Below are 8,279 nucleotides of genomic sequence, written 5' to 3'. Positions count from 1 at the left end.
CGGGTAGACGTGGCCGCCGATGCCGGGACGGCTCCGCAGCGACGCCGGGCCCGCTGCGCCGCACAAGGCAGCCGCGCGGAGTCGGGCTGACGTGGCCGCGGCTGCCGGGCCGGCGCCGCAGCGACCCCAGGCCGTCTGCGGGAGGCCAGGCAGCCTCCCGGAGCCGGGTAGACGTGGCCGCCGCTGCCGGGACGGCTCCGTAGCGACCTCTGGCCCGCTGCGGGAGACCAGGCAGCCGCGCGGAGCCGGGTAGACGTGGCCGCCTCTGCCGGGCCGGCGCCGCAGCGACCCCAGGCCGGCCACGCCTCGCCATGCAGCCTCGCGGAGCCGGGTAGACGTGGCCACCGCTGCCGGGGCGGCGCCGCAGCGACACCTGGGCGGCTGCGCCGCGCCAGGCAGCCGCGCGGAGCCGGGTAGACGTGGCCGCCTCTGCCGGGACGGCTCCGTAGCGACCTCTGGACCGCTGCGGGAGACCAGGCAGCCGCGCGGAGCCGGGTAGACGTGGCCGCCTCTGCCGGGCCGGCGCCGCAGCGACCCCAGGCCGGCCACGCCTCGCCATGCAGCCTCGCGGAGCCGGGTAGACGTGGCCGTCGCTGCCGGGCCGGCTCCGCAGCGACCTCTGCCCGCTGCGGGAGACCAAGGAAACCGCGCGGAGCCGGGTAGACGTGGCCGCTGCTGCCGGGCCGCCGCCGCAGCGACCCCTGGGCGGCTGCGCCGCGCCAGGCAGCAGCGCGGAGCCCGGTAGACGTGGCCGCCGATGCCGGAACGGCGCCGCAGCGACCCCAGGCCGGTTGAGCCGCGCCAGGCAGCCTCGCGGAGCCGGGTAGACGTGGCCGCCGATGCCGGAACGGCGCCGCAGCGACCCCAGGCCGGTTGAGCCGCGCCATGCAGCCGCGCGGAGCCGGGTAGACGTGGCCGCCGATGCCGGAACGGCGCCGCAGCGACCCCAGGCCGGCTACGCCGCGCCATGCAGCCTCGCGGAGCCGGCTAGACGTGGCCGCCGCTGCCGGGCCGGCGCCGCAGCGACCCCAGGCCGGTTGAGCCGCGCCAGGCAGCCGCGCGGAGCCGGGTAGACTCGTCCGCCGGTGCCGGAACGGCGCCTCAGCGACCCCAGGACGGCTGCAGTCGCGCCATGCAGCTTCGCGGAGTCGGGCTGACGTGGCCGCCGCCGCCGGGCCGCCGCCGCAGCGACCCCAGGCCGTCTGCGTGAGGCCAGGCAGCCTCGCGGAGCCGGGTAGACGTGGCCGCCGCTGCCGGAACGGCGCCGCAGCGACCCCTGGGCGGCTGCGCCGCGCCAGGCAGCCGCGCGGAGCCGGGTAGACGTGGCCGCCGATGCCGGAACGGCGCCGCAGCGACCCCAGGCCGGCTACGCCGCGCCATGCAGCCTCGCGGAGCCGGGTAGACGTGGCCGCCGCTGCCGGGCCGGCGCCGCAGCGACCCCAGGCCGGTTGAGCCGCGCCATGCAGCCGCGCGGAGCCGGGTTAGACTCGTCCGCCGATGCCGGAACTGCGCCGCAGCGACCCCAGGACGGCTGCAGTCGCGCAATGAAGCTTCGCGGAGCCGGGTAGACGTGGCCGCCGCTGCCGGGACGGCTCCGCGGCGAAGCCGGGCCGGCTGCGCCGCACAAGGCAGCCGCGCGGAGTCGGGCTGACGTGGCCGCGACTACCGGGCCGCCGCTGCGACCCCAGGCCGTCTGCGGGAGGCCAGGCAGCCTCCCGGAGCCGGGTAGACGTGGCCGCCGATGCCGGAACGGCGCCGCAGCGACCCCTGGGCGGCTGCGCCGCGCCAGGCAGCAGTGCGGAGCCGGGTAGACGTGGCCGCCTCTGCCGGGCCGGCGCCGCAGCGACCCCAGGCCGGCCACGCCTCGCCATGCAGCCTCGCGGAGCCGGGTAGACGTGGCCGCCGCTGCCGGGCCGGCTCCGCAGCGACCTCTGCCCGCTGCGGGAGACCAAGGAAACCGCGCGGAGCCGGGTAGACGTGGCCGCTGCTGCCGGGCCGCCGCCGCAGCGACCCCTGGGCGGCTGCGCCGCGCCAGGCAGCAGCGCGGAGCCCGGTAGACGTGGCCGCCGATGCCGGAACGGCGCCGCAGCGACCCCAGGCCGGTTGAGCCGCGCCAGGCAGCCTCGCGGAGCCGGGTAGACGTGGCCGCCGATGCCGGAACGGCGCCGCAGCGACCCCAGGCCGGTTGAGCCGCGCCATGCAGCCGCGCGGAGCCGGGTAGACGTGGCCGCCGATGCCGGAACGGCGCCGCAGCGACCCCAGGCCGGCTACGCCGCGCCATGCAGCCTCGCGGAGCCGGCTAGACGTGGCCGCCGCTGCCGGGCCGGCGCCGCAGCGACCCCAGGCCGGTTGAGCCGCGCCAGGCAGCCGCGCGGAGCCGGGTAGACTCGTCCGCCGGTGCCGGAACGGCGCCTCAGCGACCCCAGGACGGCTGCAGTCGCGCCATGCAGCTTCGCGGAGTCGGGCTGACGTGGCCGCCGCCGCCGGGCCGCCGCCGCAGCGACCCCAGGCCGTCTGCGTGAGGCCAGGCAGCCTCGCGGAGCCGGGTAGACGTGGCCGCCGCTGCCGGAACGGCGCCGCAGCGACCCCTGGGCGGCTGCGCCGCGCCAGGCAGCCGCGCGGAGCCGGGTAGACGTGGCCGCCGATGCCGGAACGGCGCCGCAGCGACCCCAGGCCGGCTACGCCGCGCCATGCAGCCTCGCGGAGCCGGGTAGACGTGGCCGCCGCTGCCGGGCCGGCGCCGCAGCGACCCCAGGCCGGTTGAGCCGCGCCATGCAGCCGCGCGGAGCCGGGTTAGACTCGTCCGCCGATGCCGGAACTGCGCCGCAGCGACCCCAGGACGGCTGCAGTCGCGCAATGAAGCTTCGCGGAGCCGGGTAGACGTGGCCGCCGCTGCCGGGACGGCTCCGCGGCGAAGCCGGGCCGGCTGCGCCGCACAAGGCAGCCGCGCGGAGTCGGGCTGACGTGGCCGCGACTACCGGGCCGCCGCTGCGACCCCAGGCCGTCTGCGGGAGGCCAGGCAGCCTCCCGGAGCCGGGTAGACGTGGCCGCCGATGCCGGAACGGCGCCGCAGCGACCCCTGGGCGGCTGCGCCGCGCCAGGCAGCAGTGCGGAGCCGGGTAGACGTGGCCGCCGATGCCGGAACGGCGCCGCAGCGACCCCAGGCCGGCTACGCCTCGCCATGCAACCTCGCGGAGCCGGGTAGACGTGGCCGCCGCTGCCGGGCCGGCTCCGCAGCGACCTCTGCCCGCTGCGGGAGACCAAGGAAACCGCGCGGAGCCGGGTAGACGTGGCCGCCGCTGCCGAAACGGCGCCGCAGCGACCCCTGGGCGGCTGCGCGGCGCCTGCCAGCCGGGCGGAGCCGGGTAGACATGGCCGCCGCTGCCGAAACGGCGCAGCAGCGACCCCAGGCTGGTTGAGCCGCGCCATGCAGCCTCGCGGAGCCGGGTAGACGTGGCCGCTGCTGCCGGGCCGCCGCCGCAGCGACCCCTGGGCGGCTGCGCCGCGCCAGGCAGCAGCGCGGAGCCGGGTAGACGTGGCCGCCGATGCCGGAACGGCGCCGCAGCGACCCCAGGCCGGCTACGCCGCACCATGCAGCCTCGCGGAGCCGGGTAGACGTGGCCGCCGCTGCCGGGCAGGCGCCGCAGCGACCCCAGGCCGGTTGAGCCGCGCCAGGCAGCCGCGCGGAGCCGGGTAGACGTGGCCGCCGCGGCCGGGCCGGCTCCGCAGCGACCTCTGGCCCGCTGCGGGAGACCAGGCAACCGCGCGGAGACGGGCTGATGTGGCCGCCGCCGCCGGGCCGGCGCCGCAGCGACCTCCGGCCGTCCGTTTTTGCCGACCTCTCCTTGCCGCTGCGGACCGGCCGAGCCGCGCCGAGCCGTATAGACCGCGCGCAGTCCGGCCGCCGCCGCGGCAGCGACCGGGTTGTTCGGCGCTCGCCTGGGCCTTGCCGTCTTTCCGTCGTACCCGAGCCGCCGCCGCCGCCGCCTCCGCCTCGGTTCGACCGAGTCGGTCGCTCCCGGGCCGGCCCGTTCCTGGCGTACTCGGGCTCCGCGTGTCGGCGGCTGGCGCGGCCGGCCGCCCCCGCTCTGAGGGGCGTCCGGCCGCGTTCGGCGCGGTTCGGTGCGGGGTCCGCATTGCGGCCGCCGCGGCTCGGGGTCCGGCGGAGGCCCCTTCTCGTTCGTCTCGCGTGCGTTTGTTTGTCTGTCCGTTCGTTTGTTTATTTTACCGGCGCGTGTTTGCGTGCGCGTTCGCTCGTTTGACACTTTTCGTTTGATTCCCTTTTCGCTCGGTGGCCCGGTAGCTCTTCGCGCCGGGTGTTCGGAGTCGGGTATTTCTAACCCGATCCGCCCGCGGCTTGCGGGGTGGGGGTGGTGATGGTGTGTGTTTGTGTTTTGGGCGGGGAGGGCGCTTTTCCCGCTCGCCGCTATGTGCCCCGCTTCCCCCCCCCACTCCCCCCCCCGCCCCCCCCGCCCCACTCCCCCTCTGCGGAAGCGCGCAGGCGCCGGCGGGTCCCCGCCCGCGCGTAGCGGGGCGGGCGGGAAACGTCCGGCGGGCTCGCGACGGGATCGGCCGCTCGTGTCAGCGCGGGGAGGAAAAGAAATGGCGGGAAGACGGCGGCAGAGGTAGGCCGGCGGGGAACGGCCTCGTCCGTCCCGGGGGTGGGTGTGTGCGTTCGTCTGGGATTCGTTCCTTCGACTCATCCGGACGCCGGGCTCGCCCTGAGCCCCTCTCCCGGGCGGCGGGCGTGCCCGTTCCCTCACCCACCCACCCCGGCCCGGCCACCCCCCCCCCCCCCCCTTTCCCCCCAGAGAAAAAAAAGAAAAAATAGAAAGAAACGGAAAGAAAGCGCGTGGCGGGCTGGGGGTGGGTCCTCGGCCGGTTTCGGGGGGGGGGGGGGGGGGGCGGGAGTTTGCGGGGACCGGTCGAAGCCATCGGGCCTGGCCCGCCGGAGGGAAGCGAGAGAGAAAAATTAAAAAAAAAAAAAAAAAAAGGAGGGTGGCGTTGGGGGGGGGGGGGGGGGGACCGAGGAGTGGGAGGGGGAGGAGGAGGGCGGAGTGGGAGGTGGTGGTGGTGGTGGGTAGGGGGGTGTGGGGGGGTGCGGGTGAGGTAGGGAGCTTAAAAAAGTAAAAAATGAAATTAAAAAGAAAAAAAAAAAGGAGGCGGGAACGGCGAACAAACCCGGTCCGATCGGGCAGGGTGGGAGTCGGGTGGGTGGAGGGGGACGGGCACGGGCAGCGGCAAAAGAAAGGAAAGGCGGGAAGAAGAAATAACGGAAAACCCAAATCCCGCAGCTCTCTCGGCCAACGTCCCCCAAGAAGAAGGAAGGAAGGAACGGACGACCACCGAGCAAACGAGCGCTCGCACGGACGTCGGACGGACGTCTTCGAGAAGAAAGTAAGAGGGGCCGGGGGGCCGGGGGAGGGGACTAGGGTGGGAAAGAAAAGAGAGAAAGAAAGAAAGAGAGGGGGGGGGGGGGGGGGGGGGGGGGGCGGGGGGGGGGCGGGAGAAAGAGAGAAAGAGAGAGAGAAAGAAGAATACGTCTACAGGTGCTGCAGAAAAGCGGGCCAGTCGGGCGGGGCACGTCCGGGAGAGGGCGGGTTAGGGCTAGGGTTAGGGTAGGCGGGCGAGGTTAGGGTAAGGGTCAGGTTTAGGCTTTGCGCGCTGGGAAGTTCAGGTGGCCGGCCGCGAGATCTACCCGTAAGCCCGTCGCGACCCCCTTCTTCCCAACGGAAGGGCGCGCCGGGCCGGGCCGGGCCTACTCAAACGCACGCGCGCGGGAGCGGGCGAGCGAGCAAGCGAGCAAGCAAGCAAATGGACGGGGAGACAGGCAGACTGATGGGTAGATAGATAAATATATGAATTAAGCCAATAACTAAAGAAAGAAACGGAAAAAAGTTCAAAAAAAATCAGAAAAACATACAAAAATTAAGAAGCTTCTGAAAAATCGAAAACAGAAAAGCAGGAACACGGAGGGGGAAAAAAAGAAAAGAAAAAGAAAAGAAAAAGAAAAAGAAAAAGAAAAAGAAAAAGAAAGAAAGAAAGAAAGAAAGAAAGAAAGAAAGAAAGAAAGAAAGAAAGAAAGAAAGAAAGAAAGAAAGAAAGAAAGAAAGAAAGAAAGAAAGAAAGAAAGAAAGAAAAAGGTGGAGGGGGGGGGGGGGCTCAGGCGGGCAGCCGCCAGCAAGCACGCAAGCGAAAAGGTACGTAGGAAAATATTTTAATGGAATGAATAAATAAGGAGGAAAATTAAAAAAGAAAAAAAAAAAGAACTAAAAAAAAAGTTAGAAAAAGAGAAGCTGAAACGTTTGAAGCTAAACAAGACAACATAAAAACACAGGAAAAAATTAAATTAAAATTAAAAAAAAAAAAAATCACGCACGCACGGGCGAGCGAGCGAGCGAGCGAGCGAGCGAGCCAAGCAATAAATAAACAAACAAATGGAAAAATATTGGGGGGGAATCGGAGAAACATCATATATAAATGGAAAAGTTTTAAAAAAGCTGAAAACGGCAGAAGTCTAAACGGAAAGAACCATAGGTAAAGAAAAATCACGTTGAGGCGAGTCCGGGCGGTGGGGGCCGAGGGGTGTTGGGTGGGGGGGGGGGGGGGGGGGACGACGGGGCACGGGACGGACGTTAAGAGGGGGGGGGGGGGGGGGGGGGGGGGAATGCAGCGGCGGCTGTGGCGGCATACCGCCACCCCGTCACGAGCGCCCGCGCCTCGGCGTGGGCCCGCCATCCCGAGCCGGGCCTACAAATAGGAAAACAAAAGATAAAATGAAATGAAAAGATCAGAACAACGAGGAAAGTCAAGGAACATTTAAAAAGGAAAAAAAAAAACGAAATTAAAAATCGCATCTGCCTGGGAGAGGGAGGGTCAGGGGTCAAGGCTGGGGCCGGGGGCGGGGGGAGGGGGGGGGGTGCGTGTGCAGGGCGGGCGGGGGCAAGGAAGGCCTCAGGCGCCGGCCGCCGGCTCTACCCGCATCCCCGTCGCGACCTCCCGCGCCTGGCGAGGGCCTGCCGGGCCGGGCCGGGCCGGGCCTACGCACGCGAGAGAGAGAGAGAGAGAGAGAGAGAGAGAGAGAGCCGACAAATCAATAAACAGAGAAATAAACAACTAGACAGAGGTTCAAAAAGCATTGGGAAAACGTACGGAAATTGAGAAGCTTAAAAGGAAACGGAAGAAGGAAAAAGCGCGGAAATAAAAACATTAGAATAAACAAACAAACAAAAAAATAATGCGAGGCGAGTCCCGGAGTGGGGGGGTAGGCTTAAGCTTGCGGGGGGTGGCAGGGGGGGCTGGGGTTGGGCGGGGGTGGGGGGGTTGCGGGAGGAGGAGGAGGAGGAGGCGGCTGTGTCGGCCTACCCGCAACCCCGTCGCGACCACCCCGCGCCTGGAAAGCCCCGCCGGGCCGGGCCTACGCCCGCAAGCGAGGAAGCAAACAAACGAGCGAGCGAGCGAGCAAGCAGACAGGTACGTAGAAAAATATTTTTGATATTTTGAACGATGAGATGGGAAAGCTAAAAGAAATAAACATAAAAAAAGATTTCAAAAAATAGAAAAACAGAAGCTGAAACGTTCGAAGTTAAACGAGACGGAACAGAAGATAGAAAAGAAAGAAAGAAAACATAAAAACAAAGGAAAAAAATAAAAATGAAAAACGCAGCAAAAAAAAAGTAAAAATCACGCGCGCACGCTCGCTCGCACGCACGCACACGCGAGCCCACCAATAAATAAAGAAATGGAAAAATTTAAAAAAAATAAAAATAAAAATAAAAAAACTGGAAAACCATACGTAAATGGAGAAGTTTGTAAAAAGCTGAACAAAGCAAAAAAAAAAAAAGGTAGGTAAAGATAAATCGTGCGAGGCGAGTCCGGGGCGGGGGGTGGGGGGGGGAGAGGGGGAGGAGGAGGAGGAGGAGGGGGAGGCGGCTGTGCCGGCATACCGCGACCCCCTCACGAGCACCCGCGCCTCGGCGTGGGCCCGCCATCCCAAGCCGGGCCTACGCACGCACGCACGCAAGCAGGCAGGCAGGCAGGCAGGCAGGCACTTAGAAAAGTATTTTATATATTTCAATGAATGATTGAATGGGAAAATTAAAAAAAAAAGAAAAAAAAAATTAAAAGAAAAAACGAGAACTAAAACGTCAAAAGAGAAAAAAAAGAAAAAAGAAAAAAAAAGCGATGAAAACCTAAAAACGTAGGAAAGGAACAGAAATTAAAAATAAGCGAAAATCACTCTGCCAGGGGAATCCGGGAGAGGTCAGGGGAGGGTCAGG

The sequence above is a fragment of the Phasianus colchicus genome, unplaced genomic scaffold, assembly GCF_987193195.1.
Source record: "Phasianus colchicus unplaced genomic scaffold, bPhaCol1.hap1.1 HAP1_SCAFFOLD_89, whole genome shotgun sequence".
NCBI classification, from domain to species: domain Eukaryota; kingdom Metazoa; phylum Chordata; class Aves; order Galliformes; family Phasianidae; genus Phasianus; species Phasianus colchicus.
Note: the sequence above shows the minus strand (reverse complement) of the source record.